Source organism: Aquarana catesbeiana, linkage group LG12, assembly GCF_042186555.1.
Source record: "Aquarana catesbeiana isolate 2022-GZ linkage group LG12, ASM4218655v1, whole genome shotgun sequence".
In the NCBI taxonomy this organism is placed as follows: domain Eukaryota; kingdom Metazoa; phylum Chordata; class Amphibia; order Anura; family Ranidae; genus Aquarana; species Aquarana catesbeiana.
In genome coordinates, this window is record NC_133335.1 from 49,938,565 (window position 1) to 49,965,814 (window position 27,250).

General features: G+C 44.6%; 1 long non-coding RNA gene across 1 annotated transcript; it reads left to right on the top strand.

Annotated features, from left to right (window-relative positions):
- Nucleotides 1–10,682: 10,682 nt before the first annotated feature.
- LOC141113752 (uncharacterized) lies at nucleotides 10,683–18,390 on the top strand. The gene is made up of 3 exons (XR_012236815.1): nucleotides 10,683–10,925; nucleotides 12,914–13,155; nucleotides 16,517–18,390. It is a non-coding gene; the product is annotated as an uncharacterized lncRNA (long non-coding RNA).
- The last annotated feature ends 8,860 nt before the right edge of the window (nucleotides 18,391–27,250 follow it).

Below are 27,250 nucleotides of genomic sequence, written 5' to 3' on the forward strand. Positions count from 1 at the left end.
CTATTTAAGGCCCTGGGTCCTGGACTTGGCACATATTTGCGAGTTGGTAGAGGAGGAACAAATACCCTGCTTGTTACAGATAGAACTAGCGTTAGGGAAAGGTTCCTGACAAGGAGGGAAAGTGTAGGGTCCTAACTCCTTTGGACACCATCCTGCTTGGGCACGAGATGGCCAGGCCGCAATCTGCTCTCTTAACAGATGCTGTTCTTCACATTACTGGAAACCATGAGTGCACCCAGTTGGGCAGCCTTCCCACTGGGATTTTTGTGACTGTTGCTGTACGATCTCAGTGCAAATTTTCCATTGCACCTGTCTGTGCAAATTATTGCCACAGCATCATGCTGCACCCCACCTACACATTGACAATATTCTCTTTACTTGGTCACCAGGACAAAGAGAGAGGGCGAATCTCCAGCAATTAAAGCATTCTAACCAATGGCGGCTGGTGCTAAATATTTTTTGGGGGGGCGGCAAACTAATGCCAGCCCCCTTCCCGGACAGATGATCGCCGCAAGCTGTGGCTTTAATCACGTACTTCTAAAAAAAAAAAAAAAAAAAAAAAACCCAATTGGAATCCATGCGTCCGGCGCCCCATATGTAGATTAGGGGGCCAGACGCATGGATAGGGGGGCGGCAACCCTTTGCTGTGCATTACAGGCCACCACTTGTTCTAACCCTTCCACAATATATCCAAAACGTAAAAAAGGTTTTGCCTTTAGATCCACTTTTATTGTGTATCTAGTGAGTTAGTGTGTCATACAATATTGATGTAGACAAGATGTCTGTACTGAGTAATCATATATGTGCCTCTAGTCTGGGAGGCTCTAGTGTCTAATGTACCAAATGAAGTATGTAGGCCACCCTCATTCTGCATCTAAATAAACTGGAATGTCCTCTGGTTTCATGCCAGTGCTTGCTCAACATGGAGCTCCACCACAGAATAGAAAAAAAAATGTGCGTGTGTTCCCTCAGGCTTCACCAGCCGAGTACTGAATCAGGTATGCATCCCTCAGATGGGTGCCAACTATGTAACCTGCTTGTTGTGCTGAGAAGCACTAAATTGGTGCAGAGGGTGACTGTGCCCTGCATAATCAGTTAATAAAGTATCTTCCACAATGCAGTGACCCAATTAATGGCAGGTTTTGGGACAACTCATAGCAGGTCAGTGACCCCATATTGGCTCTACATGTCTATTAAAGTATGCTATAAGCAAATGTATTGCTACCTCGGGAGGAGCCACTGGATTTTTTGGGTCATCCTGCCCTGCACCAGTGATGACCCATCCTGTACCTAAACCCGAATGACACTGACACACCTAAACACAGTTAAGAAAGAACTTTATTAACGGCAAAACTTTGTAAAATAAATTGGTTAGACAAGAAATACAACGCAGGATCAAACAGTTTACAGCACAACAACACAAATGGCATAAAGATGGCCTATCTATGAGCCAGTGGGACAATATCTATAACCTTGTCCTGCTGGTGTCAGCTCCCTTATTGTACAGTGGAGCACTCAAATGAATAAGATGGTGGCCAAGAGGTCTTTCACCACTGATGAAGTCGATCCTTGGTCTCAGATGGTACCTTGTAAGCAAGTAAAAGGTTTCCCTCTCAAGCCAGAGATAGATGAAGACTGTAGCCTCCTCCATGCAGCTTTGGATGTCCTGGTGTAGCAGTCTGTCAGAAAACAACAGCGGACACTCTGGAAGCAGCGACAGCAGTTATGTGGCCCTGGACTTGCCAGGTATTATTTTAATACAAAGTGCACAATCAGTTCTAAAGTTCTAAAAGAGCAAAAAAGATATATAAAGTGACTTGTGCAAGATGCTAATCAAAACTCATGTTATGCGGATCACATGAAGTCTATTAGGTGCTACTTCAATGTCCATCTACCATAAAGTGACTTGTGCAATAAATAAACTGTCTGCAAGAATTCATCAGGACAAAATGGACCAATACTGACTTCCTGATGCAACTTTGGTGCACCTCCACCACACCCGTGAGAACACAGGTTGTTAACCATAAGGTGCGGGGCCACACAATATTGGCACAACCACATATTATAATCATCCTGTAATGCCTCCTCACTCAGACCTGTCCCAGATGGTCACGGATCATGCCATAGTTGTGGTCTCCAAACTGTGGCCTGGGGGCCAGATGTGGCCCTTGGCTTGCTGTTATCCGACCCTTGGGGCAATAATTCATCCTTTGACACCAACGAAGGGGCACAATTCTTCCCAATAATGGGGCACAGTTCCTCCCAAAGACACTGATGATGGGATGTAGTACCTGCCAGTGACACCAACGATGGGGCATGATTCTTCTTACTCAATGACACCATCAATGGGGGTAAAATTCCTCTTACAGACATCAAAGATGCGGCATTGTTTACTCTCATTGATGCCAGGACATTTTACATTTACAATGGCCATAGTCTGGCCCCCCTAAAGTCTGAGGGAGAGTAAACTGGCCCTTTGTTTAGAAAGTTTGGAGACCTCTGCCATAGATTATACACATCTAAGCTCTAAATCTCTCACTGCCCGAGATTGCCACACAGAAGCCACAATCACATTACATGCAAAAATAAAACACCTCCATAGTGTATAAATTCAACAGGATTCTATTCACTTACCAATAGCACACTTGCATGTATAAAACAATGTATAAGCTTGTAATAACATAGCTCACTCGTTCGCACGCTGCTCTAGACTGCGGCTGTGCAACGCAGGATTCCCGTTGCATCAGAGGGGGACAAGGTCACCCGTACACGTCACTGGGAAACCCCGGCGTTTCCCCTTTTCAGAGGGGGACGGGGTCACGTGACGGGTGGCCCTGCCCTCAGCTACATAAGAGCTGTTAAGCTGGGGCCGCGTCATTGGCTGGGTGCCTCCGGTGGAGGCAGGATCCTGTGCGTGTTCCTCGCTGGAGTCACTGGAGATCATCCATCGCTGGAGATCGAGAATTGGATTACATCGCTGGAGTAGGAGCATGGATTTATTGGATTACATTGCTGGAATCTCTTTTTTATTTTTTATTTCTAATAAAGGACTTGTCCCAAGCCGTCTCCTGTGGTTTTTTAACATTTTGACACTTTCTGTTTGTGAAATGGTAGGGGTACGATGTACCCCTTACCAATTCACATGGGGGGGCCGGGATCTGGGTGTCCCCTTTATTAAAGGGGGCTTCCAGATTCCGATAAGCCCCTCTCGTCCCCACCTCTTTTCCTGCAGCCTGCCAGGTTGCGTGCTCAGATAAGGGTCTGGTGTGGATATTTGGGGGAACCCCACGCAATTTTTTTTATTTTGGCACAAAGTTCCCCTTAAAATCCATACCAGACCTGAAGGGTCTGGTATGGATTTTTGGGGGGAACCCCACGCATTTTTTTTTCAAAGACTTTCAATGACTTTTATGTGTATTGTCGGGATCGACAATTCATTAATAGCCAGCACTAGCGCTAGTACTTTTAAATGACTTTTTTTTTCCTTTAGAAATGTCATTTTGCTCTCGGACTGTTATAAACACAGGAAACATGTGCTAATTTATAGGCATACTATAGACACCTCAGGTACGAAATTTAAAGGAATATTTCACTTTTATTGTTTCACTTTAAGCATTATTAAAATCACTGCTCCCGAAAAAATGTCAGTTTTTAAAACTTTTTTTTTGCATTGATACATGTCCCCTGGGGCAGGACCCGGGTCCCCAAACACTTTTTATGACAATAACTTGCATATTAACCTTTAAAATTAGCACTTTAGATTTCTCCCATAGACTTTTAAAGGGTGTTCCGCGGCTTTTCGAATTTGCTGCGAACACCCCAAATTGTTGGCTGTTCGGCAAACGGGTGAACAGCCAATGTTCGAGTCGAATTCATGTTCGACTCGAACAGATAGCCCATCCCTAGTAGTGAACATTGGGCCCACACAGCATAGGTGACACGAATTTATAGGTTCAGAATAACTACTGTATATGGTACGCACAGCATCTGTATCATGCACATTAATAAGAACAGCCTTTTTTGTATGGGTTCCAAGGCTGTACACAACAATAACATAATACCTGGTATTACCAAGCACTTGGGTATTACCTTTGTGCTCTTAGGAACGATCCGTCATCACCTTCGATATTACACATCCACCCTGTTGGTTATATGGAGTTCTCAATGAAGGACATGACAAATGGTGGCAGAAGTTAAGCTAAAGGTTAAAGATTGATAATTCCAAGCACCAGCCAGGCCAGGGATAAAAGCAACACAGAAAAGCCTGGATACAGAATAAACTGCAAATTGATAACCAAGACAGAACAGAGCGCTCATAATTTTAACAGAGCTCAGAGAAGAAAGTGAAGGTACCTGGAAAGGCAGAACATTTCATTGATATCAGGATTAGTCCATGCGCAGCCCATTTTCACACCAAGACCTAAAATGAAGCCTTTTTCTTCTTATGGGGTAAATGAACATATCCAAATCACTTGTTAGCACAGTCAGTTAGTATATTTTTATTGTGTATATCATTTTCTCAAGGATAAGTCCATCTAGTATGCTTCAGGTAGTGTTAAACCCTCAGCATTTTTACTTTAACACATTGAGCACCCTAAAATAAACATTCTTACAACTTTCAATGCTACTGGCTCCTATTCTCTCAGAGCTGCTTCTCTGAACTTCTGTAAAAAGATGGAAAAAAAACGCGCTTAGGATAAAAAAAATAAAAAAGAAGGTTGCTGCCTCCCCTAATAGGGCTCACCTAAGGGGGCTCTAGGTAATAGCAAACAAAGAAAAATTGGGGTTAGATGGCGCTACCTAATAGCTGAGGGCACACAGTATAAGGAAGGAGGGGGGCTGTACCCTAGGTGTATAGTATGCAACAAAACTAAGCACCTAATATCCCACCCTAAACAACAAGGCAGGTCTCCCTATGGGTAGGTGGGCGGCTATGCAAAATTACCCCTATAAGAGGTTACCACAAGGTCTGACCTAGAGATTCCTATTGAATATATATATGTACATAAATGTGAAGTAACACCATAAAATGAGAAAATTGTGTAACATATAATCCTACCAATTAAAGTGATATGCTATACAAGTGTACATATAAAGTATCCCAATACTTTCATGTGAACTCTGAAGTAGCAGATCGTGTATTACTTCAATCAGAAAAGTATATATATTAATATACAGTAATATTACATCCAAAAAACACACAAAAAGATAAGTAATATATTGCAAAATGAATTATGATAAAAAAAATACAAAAAACATGAAGTGGAAATGTGGCACAGTCCCAAAGATCAAAACACCACCAGAAAAGACGTATGTACGTCTGTATGTGTAAAAGAAGATATATAACAGTTCACGTATAGATAGTTGTCAGGTTGTGCACATAAATATATCAGAGACCATCACAGGTGACTTTAAGTGCTTGCAGTATCTCCAGGTGACTTGTGTGCTCCTTTTCAAGGGTCCCCACTCACCGGATCCTGTCACCCCCTACAGGGGTAATGCGCATATAGTCACACTCTGTTTAGCCGGTTCAGCCAGGTGTCTGCTATGTAGGTCCCAAAGGCGTCCCTTTTGACTCCAGATTAGATAGGCGTGACCATTAGTACATTCCTCATGGAAGAAAGAGACTGGCTCCCATAGTGTAGTAAAAATTAGACCCGTCCATTTATTAAAATTATAAAAAATATAGAAAATATAGTGACGTAGTGTGCGTGGCTTCGTCGTACGTGTTTCGTCATAAACATCCTCAGCGATGCTCAGTGATGCTCGGTGCTGTGGTACCAGTGCCCTGACTCCTCTTTACCAGCATTTAGCATTTCAGCAGAATGTACCCATATGAAATTTTATGGATAGTCCCAGCCTACAGAGAAGGGCAGTGATGGGTGACAGTGGCATTATGTTTCTCCAGTGAGTGGTACTTGACATCTATCCATTGCTGCTACAATTAATTTACTGCACTGAGGCAAGTGTACCCCGATCAGCCATAATTTTCTGACCACTGACAGGTTACGTGAATAACACTGATTATCTCATTACAATGGCATCTGAAAGTTGGTGGGATATACTGTATAATGCAGCAAGTAAAATGCTGTCCCTGAAGTTAATGCGTTGAAAGCAGACAAAATAGGCATTGCAGTTTGTTGTATATGGGGCTGCATAGTCAGGGTGCCCATGCTGACTCATGTCCACAGCCAAATATTCCTATAATGGGCACGTGAGCATCAGAACTTGACCAAGGAGCAATGGAAGAAAGTGGCCTGGTCTGATGAATCACAATTTCTTTTATATTATGTAGATGGCTGGGTGCGTGTGCGTTGCTTACCTGGGGAAGAGAAGGCACCAGGATGCAGTATGGGAAGAAGGCAAATCGGCAGAGGCAGTGTGATGCTTTGGGCAATGTTCTGCTGGAAAACCTTGGGTCCTGCCATTGATTTGGGTGTTACTTGACACGTACCTCCTACCTAAACATTGTGGGTGACTAGGTACCCCCTTTCATGGAAGCAGAATTTCCCGATGGCAGAGGCCTCTTTCAGCAGGATATTGTGCCCTGCTACACTGAAAAATGGTTCAGGAATGGTTTGAGGAACACAACAATGAGTTTGAAGCCTCCAGATTTCCCAGATCTTAATCCAATTGAGTATCGGTGGGATGTACTGAAAAAACAAGTCCTACCCATGAAGGCACCACCTAGCAACTTACAGGACTTGAGGGATCTGCTACTGATGCTTAGTGCCAGCATACTTTCAGAGGTCTAGTGGTGTCCATACCGCAACAAATCAGGGATGTTTTGGCGGCAAAGGAGGGACCTACTCAATATTCGGTGGGTCATCATAATGTTATGGCTGCCTGGTGTACATTATACACTTAAAGGGAAACTAAAAAACATTTTGGGTCCAATTTATTTTTTATTTTTTAATACCTGCACGGAGTTTGCACGTTCCCCCTGCTCCAGCGTGGGCTTCCTCCATGTACTCCGGTATTGTCCCAAACTCCAAAGTCATGCTGGTAGGTTAATTGGCTCCAGTTTAAATTGTTCCTAGTATATGTATGTACAGTATGTATGAATGTGAGTTAGGGACCTTAGATTGTAAGCTCCTTGAGGGCAGGGACTGATGTGAATGCATACTATATGTAAAGCGCTGTTTAAATTGATGGCGCTATATAAGTGCCTGAAATAAATAAATGAATAAAAGTACAAGGCAGAACCATACTTTTTTATTTCTAGCCATAATAACTAAATAAAGAAAATGTGTACAATATATTAATTTTAAAGGAATTACCAAATTTTGGACCACATTCCTATCTGCTCTTCTGATGTGTCAGGATTTAGGAGATCTGCCAGTTTATGTTCTGGCTGCTTTGTAATCCCTCCATGGTCCCTCCATATTTACCTCTATTTCCCTCCTGTTCCCCCTGGCTCTAGTCATGCTGCCTCCTTGGGGAAAGTAGTCAATATTTGTTATGACAGATGCTGAAATACAGAGCATGTCCTCCCTGTGTATTGGAAGGCGTGGCGAAAGGTAACTTAATCTCAAAGCAGCTGCGTTCTCACCCTGAGAAATCCCCTATACCCGGTACTCCACTAAGACACGGTGCCAGAGAGCTCACATCCATAAAGCATAACATAGCAAAACTTTATATAGATCAATCTTCATCATTTTTCATTTTTTCTTTAAATTCTTATGACAACACTGAAGGTGATAATAGGTAGTTCTCCAGAATTGGTTGTATAAATTATAATGCTTAACCAACACAATTGTTTAAAAAAAAAGGCAATAAATAGATCAATAATTTTTCGCTTTTTATCCAATAAGTTTGATTGGGCCTGATGGAAAATCCAATTGCATTTGGCCAAATCAATTTTTGCCTTTGTTGGGTCATGCATTTTTTTTTCTTTGTACAATCTGACAGCACCTTCTGCCCCCAGTTTAGGCCTGAAAACATTAATGCTCAAGAGCTGGTTTGAGAATTTGTCACTTTGCCCATCCAGTGCAGGCAAGAACCCACCTGCTGATGCTCACCTTGACATCACTTCCCCATCTCTCCCCACCATTGAGGCCCATGATAAATACCAGGTCCTTTTAAGCATGGAGTTGCATGTGGCCTCCTCTCAGGATGTAGTCCTATGGTCCCAGTTGCATGAACATTATCATGTAGGGGGGAGGAGGTGGACAACATCTACCCTGTGTAAGCTCTGACACCATCCGTCAAAGAGCTTCAAAAGCATTTGGACTTTCTGCTCAAAAGAATAGGAGTGTGGGGAGTGTCATAAGGAATAAATGGCATTAAAGGCACATGACAGCATTTGTTCTTCGTAGCCAGATATCATGCACATGCAACATTTCACAAAAGCAGATGGCCAGTAAGAAGGTAGAATTGACTAGTATAAGGTTCCTTATCACACACAGATATTTCCAAAAGCAAATAGATTACTAACTTTATATCAAGCTCTTCAGCTACATTTATGTTGCAATTAGAGATAAGCTTTGCGTTCAGGTTGAACGTGAGTTCGACCCAAACCCAGCCTGTTCACAGTTTGGCTCTACCACCACTAACTAGCCAGGATGCTGGGTGACATTGTTAAAGAGGAGGGCCACTAAAAAAAAAAAAAAAATTAAAAGTCAGCAGCTACAAATACTGCAGCTGCTGACTTTTAATTGGACACTTACCTGTCCCTGGGTCCAGCGATGCGGGGGATCGAAGCCCCGCTCGTCTCCCCCTCCGTTCGGCGGCGCCGGCATTGCAACTGTGGGCGCCCAGCCTGGCACCCACTGCGCGAGCGGCACCGAGCGGCGTGATTGGCCGCTCAGTCACCTGGGACCTGTAATGGGTCCCAGATGATTGACAGGAGGGAGGGAGCAGAGCTGAGCCCTTCCTGTGCCGAGACGGAAGTGATGTCGCCAGCCCAGGCACTGAAAGAGGCAGACTACGAGGGACCCCCTAGCAACAGGCATTTAGAGGTGAGTAAAAAAAAAAAATATCCAAATGTTTTTTTGTATTTTTTTTTTAGGATTTTTCATGTAGTTTTTTTTTTTGGGTGGAACTCCACTTTAACTGAATATGGTAATGACCATATTTGGTCAATTACATCATGTGCCATTCCCATCTGACTTGTTTACAAACAGAACCAGGCTAGGTATCTATCAATTAGTGACAGCAGTTTGGCTGGGCAGCATCTGCAGGCAGCATGTCATTGTGGTGGGGGGCCAACATCATCAGCCACTGTGGCAATAAAGGCATGATTGCCCCTTTGCCTTCATTGTTGAAAGGCTTGCGACTTTGTATGGTGCAGGCAGGCAGGGGGGACATACTATCGCTGCCTTTTCTTTCCTGGCCAACTAGGAATTTATGAATTTTAAGGGGGCCCTATGCTACACATTTAAAAACGGGAGAAAATCATTCCAAGCCCTCAATCAGACATGGAGACTGGGTGGCCAGGAAAGGGAGGACAGCAAGACTGAGCCCCCTCTTCCTGAAGCATATCTGACCACAGAGGCTACATGCCCTTTAACATTTGGAGGTTACCTTGTAAGGGGGGCTGGCTAAACTCCCCCTCTTGCAAGACACTTGTCCCTACGATGAGAGGACAAAGGCCCCATCCCTACAACCTGTTACTTCAAAAGGGATTGGAGAGTTTGGGGGAATTAATATTGCGATCTGGAAGGGGCCTCCAGATATCCAGACCTCCTAGAGGAATGAGGATTCAGCTTATTATCCTCCCCACCCTCCAATAAAAAAAAGCCCAAAACAAATAAAGACACCAATGGTGTGATACAGTCTTTTATTGCAAACAATTTTTTTTTTTAAAATAATGTCCCCCTGTGGAAATTCATCATCAAATACGTCATGATGTAGGTCCAGCAATCAATGATAAATCCTGGCCACTTATTGTTTGTAAACAAACCAGATGGGGATTCTGGGTGACATCACTCAGGAAATATGTTCATGACCATATTTGTTCAATAACATCCACCTAGACCCCAGGCTGTAAACATTACATGCTGGCCATGGAATGTTAAATCGTACTGTTCTGTAACTTTATGTGTCATAAGACATCTCCCAAGAGTGTAATTTACAGGATTTGTGTATTTTCAATGTTGACCTTTAGGCAGAATTAAAAGCCACTGACCCTGCTTTTGGCATTTTTAAAATAGTTTTTTGCATGGGTACATATCTCCCATAGCAGTACTCAGATACCCAATGCCCTTGCATGCCGTTTGCATATTAGCCTTGAAAAAGGCCAAAAACTCATCGCGTTCATCAGGTGTCCATCAAACCAAACTTTGTCCATGTTGGACAATTCTGGTTGCAATTTATATATTTTCAGGAATTGGAAAATAGTTCCAGCAGCTTAGCGTTAAAGAAAAAAAAACATCATGTAGACAAACCCTATATTAAATGTTTACTGGCAGTTTCTGATCTGACTGGAGTTTGCCTTTATATGAGCCAAGTTAAAGGTGTTTATGCCAGTTAATAAAATGCATCATGGGTCATCGCTTGCCAATATATCTCCTACTGAGGTCAGCTTAGCTTTTTTGGCATGTTACTTTCTTCACAGCCCAATGCTTTATTTTGGCACCAAATATTTCTTATCCAAAACTAGCCCATCCAGAAAAACTCAGATTGCTAAATTTAGCCACAGGGAAGAGCCTGTTAGATATTGCTCAACCGGCACCAGCAACACCCACGGAGGTCAGGCCCAGCCCTTCAATTTCCACAGGGATCATGACGGGTGGGACCTGATGACATTCTCTACCAAGCCATCACCATGTGTCATAACCTGACCTCTGCCAAGGACCGGCTCCACCTGGGGTGTGAGACGTCCACTGCGGAAGGCTTAAACTTGCTGTGTCATCTCATCAGCACCGTGACAGGGACACTGCTTTATGGCAAGTGACTTAACCTCTGGGGAAATGTTCTTTAAGGTGAGGGGTCGTGTACATTGGAGGCCAACACAACTTAGCATGCCTTACAGGAGTCTTCTCCTCTGCTAAAAGCATTTCTAGCAGAATTAATTTAGTAGAATTTCCTTCAAAATTTTTAATTTTAGGAATGTTCCTTCAATGCTTGTAATGGTTTGTGGCAGGTCTGGACTAGGACAATAAAACAGGCCTGGGCATTTTAGACTGAGTAGCTAATTCTTCCAGGGACTGAGGGGGTTGGGGTTAAGGCGAGCGTTTGCGGGGGTGGTTGGTGGCAGGATTTTCACAGCGTCGGTCCTCCGAACTGTAATGATTACAGTGCCCCTTTACAGTAAAGTTCTTTTATATCACAGTGCCCATATAAACTACATTGCCCCTACCAATCAAAGCTCCCTAAAACAGTGCCCCTTGCAGTCATGCCCCCCTTTCTCTAATCACAGTGCCCCCTTTTACTCTCTGCCTCCCCTGCACAGTCCTACCTTTGGCAGTGCAGAGACACTATTTAGCCTGTGTGTCCTCTAGAGGGTCTCCAGCCCCACTGAGGATGTCATGCTATCAGCAGGGCAGGGGGAGGGAGGAACTGCAGATTTGAATCCTATTAACAAGCTGGTGATTACCCACTTGGTATTATTAAAACATTACTCCCTGTATATATATATAGTGATGGCGCAATATGGCTCCCGTGCCCCGGACGACATCATCTATGATGAAACGCGTAGGGCGGAGCTGCGTGCTGAGGTAATTGCGTTTTACCGTTCCTGGAAGTGCAGGTGTTTGATTCTTTGCTAGTGAAAACTGCTTTATTTGTGGCGTTTTGGATATTTTAACTATGTACAGTATGCTGTAAGTTTTTATTGTTCATTGTGTATAGCTCCTCCCACCCCCTGCTCTGCTGATAAGATGACATCATTGGCGGGACGGGAGAGCCGGGAGAGGAGACACAGGCATGGCCACAAAGCAGGAGGTGAGCGGCGACTGTGGTCTGTGTTAGCCCGGTCCGGGCAGCGGTTTCCGCTTACCTCCTACTGTGTGGCCTATTCATCAACAGGCCACTTTTGTTAGGTCGTGCAGCCTGGGGGCCTTGACCCAATGGGCAAATACCTGGTGTGCCTTATGGCTAGTCTGGGCCTGAGAAAATTCTAAGGAGTAGGAGTTAAAAAAAATTCTCAGGCGAACACATTTCTAAGAATGTATGTGGGTTTTTTTTTTAGAAAGTCCACTTGTCCTAAAATCCAATGATGAAAGCAAATACAATGGAAGCTCGTTCATCAAGTCATTGAACGTACTTTTAAACTTTCCTACGAATGTTCGATCAATAATCTACTAGTGTATGGCCAACTTTACTAATATACCTCCATAATTTGTAGACCTTCACAATCAGCAATGGCAAATCCAGGCAACAAGGGAAAAGATTTAGTAAACTGAAGATTTTTAGCACAACTATGCAAAAGTCAAAAAGCCAAAAGAGCTTCTTGCACATGGAATGGAAAGATCTGCTTCTCCCTGTACTCCAATCGGATTCAGCCTAAGAAAGTTTGAATCCGATTTCTTGAAATATCTGCAAGTGAACCTGCTGGGCTTCGCTGGCATTGTGCCAAATCTGAACCGGTTTAGATTATAACTGAACTCCGGACGCAGTCATTTAAATAGCTTTAGAGAATTTAGAAGATATTTATTCCTCCTGTGTAGCAATTTTCTTTATACAGTTTATAGCTGAACTCCAGCCTATCCTTTGGTCTTGCATATTTGTACAGGCTCCTCTCCTGTACTGAAACTGCTTGCTCTGATGTCACTGCACACTGTGAATGTCTCACAGTGTGCATTAGAAGCTTCAGAAAGTCATAACGAACCCACTTCATTTTTTGGCTAGAGGATGTCCATCATCATCTAACTCTTTTCTTCCCAGCCTGCCTGTTCCTGGCCCATCCCTTTCATTCACTGGATTTTGGTTCAGTCATGAAGACCCAGTATCACATGTTGGTGTTTCTTAGGGCGATCTGCATGCAAATACGAATCTGCCTAGGAACGCCCACTCCTCAAGACATCCACCCATCAAGACATTTTTTTGATATTTGCATAACTTCCACCCACTGTTTAGAACGGGGCTCTTGAAGAGTCCTGAGGCTGCATTTTCATGAAGCACCCCGCTAGCTGCTCCCGCCAGTCATGATCTGTCTGCATTGCTTAGAGAAGCACAGAGACCCAGTGATGATGACCCTGGGTAAAAAATAAGGTATGTAATGAAGAAGGAAAGATTTTGTTTAAATAATGCATTAGCATGTTGATCGGGGGAAAAGGAAGACAAAATATAAGCAGATCAACCACTTTTGGACTGCTTGCCGCAATGTACTGAGGACAGGCGGCCTGTGCAGGCAAAGCGACGTATCCCTATGTTGCTGCCTGCTCCCAAGTTTAGGGTACGTTAACCCACCCCCCCAACACCCGCTGGGATTGTACACAGCGGGAGTCTGTTAGCAAGTCCCAGCCAATGGTTCATGGCTGGGACCTGCTGATCGACTGTGTCCAATCACAGCCCAGAGCTCTGTGTTGACAATCAACACAGAGCTCTGTACAGAGGGAATGATAAGAAACAAAGAGATATGTTAGTAAAAGCAGCACATATCACACGCCACACACATTATACATAGTTAGGCACACATTCAACCCCTTGATTACCCTAGATGTTAACACCTTCCCAGCCAGTGTCATTAGTACAGTGACAGTGTAAACTATTATCGCTGATCACTGTATTAGTGTTACTGGATATGTCAGTAGCAGTTAGTCAGTTCCCCCCAGCATCAGTTAGTGTCAGATTTCTTGCTGCACTATCGCAGTCCAGTTATAAGTCACTGATCATCACTATTAGTAGTATAAAAAAAAATACAAATTCCAATATACTGTATATATATTATCTCACGAAAGTGAGTACACCCCTCACATTTTTGTAAATATTTTATTATTTCTTTTCATGTGACAACACTGAAGAAATGACACTTTGCTACAATGTAAAGTAGTGAGTGTGCAGCTTGTATAACAGTGTAGATTTGCTGTCCCCTCAAAATAACTCAACACACAGCCATTAATGTCTAAACCGCTGGCAACAAAAGTGAGTACTCCCCTAAGTGAAAATGTCCAAATTGGGCCCAATTAGCAATTTTCCCTCCCCGGTGTCATGTGACTCGTTAGTGTTCCAAGGTCTCAGGTGTGAATGGGGAGCAGGTGTGTTAAATTTGGTGTTATCGCTCTCACTCTCTCATACTGGTCACTGGAAGTTCAACATGGCACCTCATGGCAAAGAATTCTCTGAGGATCTGAAAAAAATAATTGTTGCTCTACAAAAAGATGGCCTAGGCTAAAAGAAGATTGCCAAGGCCCTGAAACGGAGCTGCAGCACGGTGGCCAAGACCATGCAGCGGTTTAACAGGATGAGTTCCACTCAGAACAGGCCTCGCCATGGTTGACCAAAGAAGTTGAGCGCACGTCCTCAGTGTCATATCCAGAGGTTGCCTTTGGGAAATAGACGTATGAGTGCTACCAGCATTGCTGCAGAGGTTGAAGGGGTGGGTCAGCCTGTCAGTGCACAGACCATACGCCACACACTGCATCAAATTGGTCTGCATGGCTGTCGTCCCAGAAGGAAGCCTCTTCTAAAGATGATGCACAAGAAAGCCCCCAAACAGTTTGCTGAAGACAAGCAGACTAAGGACATGGATTACTGGAACCATGTCCTGTGGTCTGATGAGACCAAGATAAACTTATATGGTTCAGATGGTGTCAAGCATGTGTGGCAGCAACCAGGTAAGGAGTACAAAGACAAGTGTGTCTTGCTTACAGTCAAGCATGGTGGTGGGAGTGTCATGGTCTGGGGCTGCATGAGTGCTGTCAGCACTGGGGAGCTACAGTTCATTGAGGGAAACATGAAAGCCAACATGTACTATGACTGAAGCAGAGCATGATCCCCTCCCTTCGGAGACTGGGCCACAGGGCAGTATTCCAACATGTTAACGACCCCAAACATCTCCAAGATGACCACTGCCTTGCTAAAGAAGCTTAGGGTAAAGGTGATGGACTGGCCAAGCATGTCTCCAGCCCTAAACCCTATTGAGCATCTGTGGGGCATCCTCAAATGGAAGGTGGAGGAGCGCAAGGTCTCTAACATCCACCAGCTACATGATGTCATCAAGGAGAAGTGGACGAGGACTCCTTTGGCAACCTGTCAAGCTCTGGTGAACTCCATGCTCAAGAGGGTTAAGGCAGTGCTGGAAAATAATGGTGGCCACAGAAAATATTAACACTTTGGGCCCAATTTGGACATTTTCACTTAGGGGTGTACTCACTTTTGTTGCCAGAGGTTTAGACATTAATGGCTGTGTGTTGAGTTATTTTGAGGGGACAGCAAATTTACACTGTTATACAAGCTGTACACTCACTACTTTACATTTTAGCAAAGTGTCATTTCTTCAGTGTTGTCACATAAAAAGTTAGAATAAAATATTTACAAAAATGTGAGGGGTGTACTCACTTTTGTGAGATATTGTATATACCATAGTTTGCAGATGCTATAACTTTCACGCAAACCAAGCAATATATGCTTATCGGGATTTATTTTAACAAAGACATGTAGTAGAATACATTTTGGCCAAATACTATGAAGAAATTATTTTTTTTTTTTTAGAATATGTTTTATGGCAGAAAGTAAAAAAATTTTTTTTTTTCAAAATGCTTAGTCTTATTTCTTTCTTTATTTTTTCTTAAGTTTTCAGTCTTATTTTTGTTTATATCACAAAAAACCCAGTGGTGATCAAATACCACCAAAAAAAAAAAAAAGAAGCTTTTTTTGTGTGGAAAAAATTATATAAATTTTGTTTGGGTACAGCGTTGCATGACCATGCAATTACCAGTAAAAGTAGCACAGTGTTCAATAGCAACAAATGGAGGGGGTAAAACCTTCCAGATCGGAAGTGGTTAAACAATAGCGTCAAGGTCTCATTTCCCAGAGCATACCTATGTGCACACCTGTGTCGTCTTCACCCGCATGGGAAGGCTCTCTTTACATACCATTGAAATTGAAATAGCTACATCAGTCACAAGTGGTGGAATCAGGACCATTGGGAAGAGTCACAACTAATGAGCTTACACAGAGATGAGGACTTTCTCCCTGTCAACATGTGACAGTACTGAGCCAATAAGCAAGCACCAGCTCTGTCACATGGGTGGAAGAATAAGTCACTCGCATGTTTGATTATTTCTCTTTGATGTTGACAGCGAAACGGAGCAGCAGGGTAGTTATGGGAAGGTGTTGTTGGGGAGGAGGTAGGTAACTGAACCTGTCGATTTGCCCTAGATGAATGGTGGTGAATGGTGAATCACAGGTCTAACCAATGCAATAATAATTTGATATAGATAGTTACCAAAAATATACTAAACTTCCCCTTTAACCTTGCGGTCATCGTCCTCTTGGTCCCCTAAAAACCCACTTGAAATACAGTTGGTGCCCTCTTACAAGATGATGGCTTAACCGTGTCCTGGCAATGTGTTGATAAAAAGATACTGAAGGAGAAATAACATGTATGGAAAACTTCTGTTCCTCACAGGGCAGGCACCAAATGCTGTACTATTACCCAGGAGGAAGAAAGGCAGCCAAGGGAGGCGAGATCCACTTACACCGCTGTTTGTCATGATCAGGGCTGTGACACAGGAGAGAAACAATTACCATCTGAGCGCATTTTCAAATGAATTTACTCACACATCAAAACTGCTTGAAGGGATATGATTATGGTCAGTCCTGGGAGAATCAGACGCTGCTTAACTCCTCATGTGCATCCTACAGCAGTGCTGGATTATAACAGGGGCAATATGGAAAATAAAACAGTGCCCAAAGCTCTAAGAGGGCCCATATCCTTGATAATCCAAAGCAGTGGTCAACATGGACTTTTTGAGAAGCAAAATTGGGTTAGAGTGTTGATCTCAGGTTCCAGTTATCATATATCAGAACTCTAGGTAAAATAAATGTAAAGCTTAGAATTTTTTTTAAAAAGTAGCAATGCTCTTATCCAATCAAGGTGTCACCTGCAGTAAGGCTTTACCACTACAAGACATTGTTGGTCTTCTGGGTTGACTGATGACCATTGTCGCTCAATCTGACATACCCTCTGGGGATCTGTAATTAAACCAGCCAGGGCTCAGAGTACTAGTACACTGGACAGCCCTCACGTGTCATTACAGGAGTGCCATTGAGTATGGGTGTAAGGACCACCTGTCACCAAATGAAAATTGGAAGGAAACATGACATCACAAGACTAGTCTATGGGTGGGTGCAGCATAGCAACAACACACAAACACAGTCCAGGTGCAAATAGTAGAACTTGGCAAAACAGTTGACAACAAACCCAGTGGGAGGAGGCCCAACCGGAAAACACTCATGGATGCCAACAAGCGTGTCTGTCTGGAGCGTTGGAATGCAGCCTGGTTGCTCCAACCTCAAACGGGAAGAGTGCCGAGCTATAAGCTTTCCCTACTCATCTGAAACCTTACCCTGCTGCTAATACTGTCCCCAACAGATAGGTGATCTGTCTCTACACTAGCCACGTGCAAATACGCACCAAACCCAGGGGCCAAGGTCCTGAATAGACTCTGTCACACCTAAGATGGCCGCCAGAGTAACATGGGTGGCCAGCATCCAATCGGATTGCTGCCCCAGTGACTCAGGACTTTCTCTCTCTCTGCTCTGCCATTGCGGTTGAGCTCCACCTGCAGTGGAGATACCAAACTGCACGTGCCTACAAGCCAACAGACCTGGCAGCTTTAGACCTCGGTCACATGGGTGATACGTTGGTGATTGTAAGCAGAATTTTTAGGGGCCCCTGTAAATTTTAAAATACATTCCTGCAATATAGAACTCTTCCACTGGAAGGGTCAGCAATGCCAATTAACATGCCTGCAGAATTAAATGTGGCTTGAACACTGCAATCCACATTCCTTCTGATACCACACAATATTGATTTTTAGCCAGTTTATTAGCTCTAAAGGTTAAACCAATGAGTTGTGAGATCTATAAAATATCTTGTTCATCAAGGCTGAAGGACATGCTATCATCTTATCTTGAGTATTGTAGGAGCTGTTAGCTAGATATTGCTAATACACTGTAGACCAATGTGGCAATATGTACTCAATATTCTAAAAAATATATATTATAGCCTACAGCCCTAATGAGGAGGTGTATCAACCCCTAAAATTTGATGGTGGGCCTTTGGTTTTGTTCTCTGGATTTAATAAAGTGGATTAATATCACTAGTTGTCTATTCTTTGGTGGACCTTGTATTTTTTACATTTTTTAAGCAGCACTTACAAGGTCAGGGGCGTAACTACCACCATAGCGACCCATGCGGGCGCTATGGGGCCCGCAGCCGAGTGGGGCCCAGTGAGGATAAGAGCACCGCCGGCACAGTCTCCCAGCCAGGGGAAGAGAGAGGAGAGAAAGAGGCGAGCTGTCCGTATCAGCAGAGAGCTGAATTGCCCGATGTATGAGCTTTCATTAGAACTTCCAGTGTTCCCGGGGCTCACGTCACAAAGCTCCACCTTTTGGCCCGGTGCCTTTGATAGACAGAACGCCGATCCAATGCGGGACATGTGACGTCATCAAAGGCGTCGGGCCAAGAGGTGGGGCTATGTGACGATGAGCCCCGGGAAGACAGGAAATTCAAATGAAAGCTATTACAGCAGGCAATCCCGCTCTCTGCTAATCCGGGTGGCTTGCCTCTTCCTCTGCATAGGTGGGGCTGTATGGGGCACAGGCAGACCAGGCTGTATTGGGCACAGGTCACGCTGTATGGGGCACAGGTCATGCTGTATTGGGCACAGGTCACGCTGTATTGGGCACAGGTCATGCTGCATTGGCACTAGGGCAGCTTTGGGGGGGGGGGCCTGTTTGCAGGGGGGCCCCGGTCACGCTGTATGGGGCACAGGTCATGCTGTATTGGGCACAGGTCACGCTGTATTGGGCACAGGTCATGCTGCATTGACACTAGGGCAGCTTTGGGGGGGGGGGGCCTGTTTGCAGGGGGGCCCCACCCATGCGGGCGCTATGGGGCCCGCAGCCGAGTGGGGCCCAGTGAGGATAAGAGCACCGCCGGCACAGTCTCCCAGCCAGGGGAAGAGAGAGGAGAGAAAGAGGCGAGCTGTCCGTATCAGCAGAGAGCTGAATTGCCCGATGTATGAGCTTTCATTAGAACTTCCAGTGTTCCCGGGGCTCACGTCACATAGCTCCACCTTTTGGCCCGGTGCCTTTGATAGACAGAACGCCGATCCAATGCGGGACATGTGACGTCATCAAAGGCGTCGGGCCAAGAGGTGGGGCTATGTGACGATGAGCCCCGGGAAGACAGGAAATTCAAATGAAAGCTATTACAGCAGGCAATCCCGCTCTCTGCTAATCCGGGTGGCTTGCCTCTTCCTCTGCATAGGTGGGGCTGTATGGGGCACAGGCAGACCAGGCTGTATTGGGCACAGGTCACGCTGTATGGGGCACAGGTCATGCTGTATTGGGCACAGGTCACGCTGTATTGGGCACAGGTCATGCTGCATTGACACTAGGGCAGCTTTGGGGGGGGGGGGGCCTGTTTGCAGGGGGGCCCCATACAACATTTTGCTATGGGGCCCTGCTATTTCTAGTTACGCCCCTGTACAAGGGACAATTAAAAAAAGGTATGAGAATCCATCAAGTTCACATTTTTAAGGTTTATATGAAAGAGGCTTTGAATTATATTGCATGCAGCTCATTCAAATATCAGGAGGACAAAAAAATATATTTTTTCCTGCCATGGCTTCTAACCACTTCTGACAGTCAGCAGGTCTTCCTGCTTATCTTAAGAAACTCCCACTTACCCTGCCTTCATACTTAACTGAATCGTGCAGTCTTGGCCTACCACACTCTTACTATCCTGAATTGTCTTTACACTGGTTCAACTTTCACACTGTGCCCTCAGACTTCTATGTAATCGTCTCCTGAGCACCTCTGGAGTTGGGTGATGGCCCCAGAGAAGTCTATGGAGATCTACTACAAAGGCTCAGTCAACACAAAGAGCATTTTACTAAAGGCAGTTAGAATTACGGCCCTGAGATGAGGGTAACTGTGGGAAACTGTGGGAAACTATAGTTTGGGTAGAAAAAAAGAAGGGGAATTTTTGTAAGTGCGCTTATTCCTTAAATATTAAATTAGATCTCAGTTATGGATGAGTACTACTAGTGTGAATCACCAACTTGCTCATTTATATCTCTCCGAGTCTCTGGTGCTGACTTTTCCTTGTCCTTTCTTATGTCCTCGACACCCCAAGGCTGCTGGACTTCCCAGGTATTTGTTTCTGCAACGGTATATATTAATCTGGTATAAATTAATATTAGGGAGTGTGGTGCCATACTTTGGCTTTATCATGACAGCTGGTAATTCTGGTGGAGATATTTCCTCACTGGCATCCCTGGTGGAAAAAAGAAAAAAAAAAAAATAGAGTTCCAATAAGTCTCATTGATTATTGTTATTTAGATAGCGCTTCCAATTTATGCAGCACTTTACATAAAATACATTCACATCAGTCCTTGCCCTCAAAGAGCTTGCAGTCTATGGTCCCCATCTCACATCTATACATACATACAGTATATAGGCAGATGCAGCCTATTTTATCCACTGTAGGTGGTGCTCAACCACAGCAGCATTGCAGTTATAGAGGAAGTCAAGAGGAACATGGTTTCTCTATGGTTTCCTGGGTCACTGGGGAAGCTATCCCATTGGTTGCTGCTTCCCCATGTGACTCTGACATCCAACTTGGGTCAGGCAGAGCATATTTAAGGCCCTGGCTCCCAGGCTTGACAGGGACAAAGATGAGCAGCAGAGAGACAGATGCCCCTCTCAGCACATCTGAGACCTGCTCTGCTACATATTGCCATGAGTGTTTCTGGTCGACTTGTTGTAAATTACTGGATTCTACATTAATACAAGTTCTGCTCCCTGCAATCGGACTCTGTGTGTTTCCTGCTGCCGCACCACGCTGCACCTCCCCACAAGGATACTAGGGCCAATTTAGACAAGAGACAATTAACCTAGCAGCATGTCTTTGGAGTGTGGGAGTGCATGCAAACTCCATGCAAGTAGTGGCCTAGTTTGGGTTTGAACCAAGGACCCTAGCGATGCAAGTCAGGAATGCCAACCACTAAGCCATATTTGGTTAAAAAATATCCATAGACCTAAAAAGGAATACTACTAGGGTTATCAACGAAGAAGCAGCTAGGTCATCAGTGGTAGCGGATGATGGCATGTGGCAGGACATGAAGTCAAAAAGATTTAAAGGCCACAGGTGCACAGGTGACTTTAAAGCCCTGACGCTGCTCTTATCCTGTCTCTCTCCGGCTGAGTCTGGGGAAAATACAGTCATCTCTGGATTTCTGTGACGGGAGCCATCAAAGCCTCCAAATTGTAATATGTCATCCTCATTTTGCTGGAGGCACCTGTCACTCACCGATTTAGGATTAAAACGCTCAGCCCTTTGATGTGTCTCCCTTTGCCCTCTCCTGTCTTACTGGAGTTTACCTGGCCAATGAAAATCAGAGGTGAATTCATTCAAAAACCTTTCACCCTATTCCCAGCTTTTCACGCTCAAATTGATAATAGATAGATCACCAGTGGAAACTGGTGGTCATTTGGTCAAACTGATGGGGTAGTGCTTTTTTCAAAAAAAATCTCCCAAAACAAGGTAGTCAGTTTTGCTTTCATCCACTTTGTATGGGCTGGAAAGCTTCTTCTGCATTTGTTGCTGCAAAATCATTGATATCTGCAACTTTTCCTGTTGCTATTTGCAAACGTGTGCCTTTGATGTGGTTTATTCCGTGCTGCTGTCTAATGACTCATCGGCACAAGTATTGAGTAATTGTTTTTCTATTCTATTGTTGGTAATGTTTATGTGAATATATTGGATCGTGGCAGGACAATAGCATAATGCTAAAGTTATTAAAGGTGTCTGAAGATCAGCGGTTCTCAATCATTTTTCAGCTAAGACACCCTTTAAAAGTACAAAACATCTCAAGGTACCCCTGCCAAAAAATGTTACTATCAATGGAAAACCTGAGCCTGGGACAATGCACACAACCGCCTTGATGAAATTAAATTAACATCAGAAGCCCCCCCATCACATTAGAGGCTCATCCATCACATTAAAGGTTCCTTCCATCACATCAGAGGTCCTCCCATCACATCAGAGGTTCCCCCATCACATAAGAGGTTCCCCCATCACATCAGAGGTCCTCCCATCACATCAGAGGTTCCCCCATCACATCTGAGGTCCCCCGATCCCATCCCATCCCATCAGAGGTCCTGCCATCACATCAGAGGTCCTCCCATCACATCAGAGGTTCCCCCATCACATCAGAGGTCCTCCCATCACACCAGGGGTTCTTCCATCACATCAGGTGTTCCCCATTACATAAGGAGTCCCTCCATTACATCAGAGGTCCCCCCATCACATCAGAAGTCCCAACATCACATCAGAAGGTCCCCCTCCCATCAGAGGTCCCCCCATTATGTCAGTCCAGCTGAGAACACTCACAATTCCAACAGTTTATAGAAAGCAGGCTTCAGCTGAACTGACAGCACATGTTGAGAGGGGCAGAACACAGCCTGGCCGTCTTGTGCCAGAGCAGGAAGATGTACAGAGAAGTTCTGAGCCCTACACTGTCCCTCCTTGTCAGGAACCTTTGCCTGACATCTCTCCCAACTTGCAAAATGTTTGCCAAACCTGGGAGCAAGGGACTTATAAAGGCTCTGCCTGACCCAAGATGGCTGATAGAGTCACATGGGGTGGCAGCATCCAATGGGATAGCTTCTCCAGTGACCAAGGAAACCATACAGGAACCATGTTACTCCTGACATCCTTTGCAACTGCAGTGTCGCTGGGAAAAAAGCGCCACCTGCAGTGGAGAAAGTAGACTGTACCTACCTACAATTCTCCCATTGTAGAACTCTCTCATCACCTCAGAAGCCCTACCCTTCCCAGCAGAGGTATACCTATACATCAGATTCCCCTCTATACATGAGAGCCCCCCCGTACATAAGATTCCCCTCTTCCCATAAGACCCCAACCTCACTCAGTAGCATGGCAGAGGGCAGGATGTATACTACTTCTTCTTATGAATGCTGGGGACAGCCTTGCATGCCGTCTGCCCTGGATCAGCATCATGATTTGTCTTGGCATGGGTGGGACACTGTGCGTACTAGACCTTTATTGGTTGGTGTGGTGCTGGTTGCCATCCCGTGCTATGGCAGTGCATGATGCTGAGCCAGAGAAAACTTCTTCCCCTGGGTCAACTCTTGGTATAGTATAGTGTATGTGGAGGTTTTCTTTTTGTTTTTTATTATTTTATTCTTTAATCTATATAAACTTCGTCCCATGTTTGCATCTTCCCAATGAACCAAACGCAATACAGGGTACACTGCTGTAGATAGGGTTGCCACCTGTCCGGGATTCACCCGGACAGTCTAGGTTTTAAATCCTTTTGAATCATGTGTCCGGGTTTCAGTCCACCTGAAACCCGGACACTTTATTCAGAGTGCACTGTGGCAGCTGGAAGCCGGGGGAAGTAACAGGACTGTTTATCGGGCAGCAGCTGGGGGAAGGAATAGAACTAGTCAATGTTTATTGGGCAGCAGCTGAGTAATCCTTGTGCAGTGGTTCCCATCAATTAAATTAAAGTCCTGGCCTTCTCATGTATATCAATCCGCCGGGCATGTAATTGCTGGAAACCGCAGCACAAGGATTACTCCGCCGGAACTATTTGATGATTTTCGAGCACAAGAGGAGTAATCCTTGTGCTGCGGTTCCTGGCAATTACATGCCCTGGCGGATTGATATAGACGTGAAGGTTGGAACTTTATTTGTCAGAACCACTGCACAAGGATTATTCCACTGCTGCTTGATAAGTATCTGTGAATGTAGCATAAATAATTCTGTTCTTTCCCCTGCCCCCCTCCCCCCCCCCGCCATGCATGCCACATAACTACTCTCTTTGGGGCATCCAAATGTGTACCAGGTCTTTTACATCCAATAATGTATACTACCAAAAAAAAAAAACTGCCAATGCCCCACTAAACTGTTCGGGTTTTGCTTGAAGAAAAGGTGGCAACCCTAGCTGTAGATGACCCCACCACTGTCCGGCTTGGCCAAGCCTTCATGTTTAAAGGAATGTGTCTGGGCAAAATAAAAAAAGGTATGCAATCCATCTCAGCAATACATGCATATTTCCCATGTTTATCCCTTTAACCAGTTTCAGACCACCTTCCGCACATTTCCAGTGGCAAGGTGGCTCAGCTGCGAGAAACGACTTACCTGTACGCCGCTTTGTGCAGTAGCTGCTTGGAGGCACGCGCATGTGCTGATTGGACAGTGGGGGAGCCAATCAGTGGGTCCAGCGGCCACCCACAATCGTTCCCGAGAGGTAGAATGGTGATCTGCCTATGTAAACAAGGCAAATCGCCGTTCTGACAAGGGAGAACATAGAGATCTCTGTGTTCCCCCACTCAGAGCAACCTCTACTTATTTAGCAAGCACCCTCTAGGGACACGCTTAACCCTTTGATCGCCCCTGGTGTTATCTCCTTCTCTGCCAGTGTCATTAGTACAGTAACAGTGCATATTTTTAGCACTGGTCACTGTATTAGTGTCATTGGTTCCCAAAAAAGTGTCAGTTAGATGTCCGATTTGTCTGCCACAATGTCGCAGTCCCGCTAAAAATCGTTGATCGCCGCCATTACTAGTAAAAAAAAAAAAAAATCATAAAATGAAAATTCCATAAAATTATTCCATTGTTTGTAGACTCTAACTTTTGCGCAAACCAATCAATATACACTTATTGGGATTTTTTTTTTACAAGAAATATGTAGAAGAATACATATTGGCCTAAACTGAAGAACAAAATTCGTTTTTTTTTTAATTTTTATTGGGAATGTATTATAGCAGAAAGTAAAAAATATTGTTTTTTTTTTTTTTTCAAAATTGTCGGCCTTTTTTTGTTTAAAGCACAAAAAATAAAAACCGCAGAGGTGATCAAATACCACCAAAAGAAAGTTCTATTTGTGGGAAAAAAAAAAAGGACATCAATTTTATTTGGGTACAGCGTTGCGCGATCGCACAATTGTCAGTTAAATTAGCGCAGTGACGTATCGCAAAAATGGCCTGGTTATTAAGGGGGTAAAACCTTCCGGGGCTGAAGTAGAGAAAAATAGTTGCTGAAATGCACTCCTCTCCTAACTTCCGGTAATGTGCTGACAACGCTGCCTCTGCTGCACTACAATCTCAACAGTGTTGCCAGCCTTGCCAGATTTCCCCACCCCTTGGACTACAGAACACCTCCTCCTTTTTCTTGTTCTGTATTCCAGCTTAATAGAGGTCAGAGAGGGCTGACAACACTGCTTTAGATTTTAACACAGCAGAGGCAGCGTTGTCAGCTCACTACAGAAGTTAGGAGCTCATTGTGTTTCTGGCAGGTCGCCAGGTATTTTTCTATCTCTGCAATTTTTTTTTTTTTTTTTTTTTAGTTTTGCCAAGTTAACAGAGAGGGTAGAAAGGGAATAAGAGGAGAGAAGCAGGCTTTGGCCATTGGGCATGTGCCTGACTACATACAAGTGAGACTGTCACCTGGTCTCTTGTCTATGACAGATATGCCTTTAGCATTCAAGCCAATCAGTCTTGTATTTTTAGTGCACATTTAATTGCTCATAGCTCATCACTGGAAAATCATTTTTGCATGATTCACTTTTTACTTTCTGTGCCCCAATTTCCCGATCACGCGTCATGTTTAGATTTGTAGATGCTCCCTCTAGTGTCCATATGTATGTCCAGACAGCAGCCTGGCTGACACTGCTGCTGTGAGAAAATCAACTCCAGGGTAAAGCTCATCTATTCTGCAGCCAATTATTTTTTTTGTTTTGTATATGTAGCACTAACTCTCGGCGGAGCTGCTGGTTTAAAGCGGGCTGTTACCTTCACTCTCGATACCTCTGTTTCACCGGCACTGGGTCTAGGGTCCCGTTGAGTTTACCTCTGGATGATATAAGCACCAAACACTTGAGTATATTTTCCAATGCTTTAATGAACAAGTAATAAAGGAAGTAGCAGAAAAGAGGCAGAAGGAAAGTTGCAGGGAAGCTCAAATACCTTTCCTTAGTATTCTTTAGAACATTCTTTGGAATTGAACACTTGTAGTTGAATGCACTCCCCTTGTGGGATTCAATCTTTGCGCGCCTGGATAGGCCTCTCTCACTTGCCTAGCAGCCATTACGTAGCACCAACAAAAGTCTCTGCCACAGACTTGTTTGGAATAAAACCCGTACGATCCTCTGCCACAGGATGTATTGGTTTACGATGAATGTCAGACACAGTACTTGAACCTTTAAGCCAACAGTACTATGCAGTAAGATTACTTCAGGATACGTCCTCCAACTGAGTCACCAGGCCCCTCTCCAGACCAGCACTACGCATGATCCTTCCATGACGGGTCCTCCCCTGGGATCTCCTCGGTTGTACAGCTTCTTCACTCAGGATAGACAGCTCAGGACCATTCCTCCGCTGCTGTGGTAGGCCCCAGACAGGCTTCTGGGCCCACCCACACGCCACAGCGACGTGGGCCTCCGAAGCGGAGGACCACGAGGTGGTACTCTTAACGCATAACTGTCGGCCAGGAGGGCCAGCAGGTGGCTGAAAACGAACCCCTAAACATGGCGTCTGTCCCATAAATACCCTCTCCCAGAATGCAACTCGGAGGACCACCTCCACCGAGTTGTCACCGGGACAGAGGAGCACTCATACGCTTCAACACGTTGCCTTTCCAACACCAGCCCATGGTGACAACGACACCCACGGCACAGTGTGGAACTACACGCAACTCAGCTAAGCTGGAACAGAGGCAAATCTAACTTCCTCTAACAAGTAACCCACAAGATTTACCTACCTATCAGCGGTAGATTAAAAATCTACCAGCGCTACATATAGAATGGGTACAAGTTAAGCTTTCTGCACTTGTGTAGTGTTTTCAAGTAAAGCAGAAAATATAAAGATGGAAACACTCTCTACCAGGCTTAGCTACAAGCTACCCCTAAGTCACTCAGCAGGTATTCATAGATGCAGAGGAGGGTAGGGAACAGGAACACAAGGGAGGCCTGAGGCATTAGATAGCTGGAAGCAGGGAGAACCTGGAGACAGCAGGTGTAGAGAGGCTGCAAGTGCAGCAGAATCTTCAGAGACTGTAGGTGGTGAGGAGCAAGGCTTCGGGTGTCAGAAAAGCCAAAAAAAT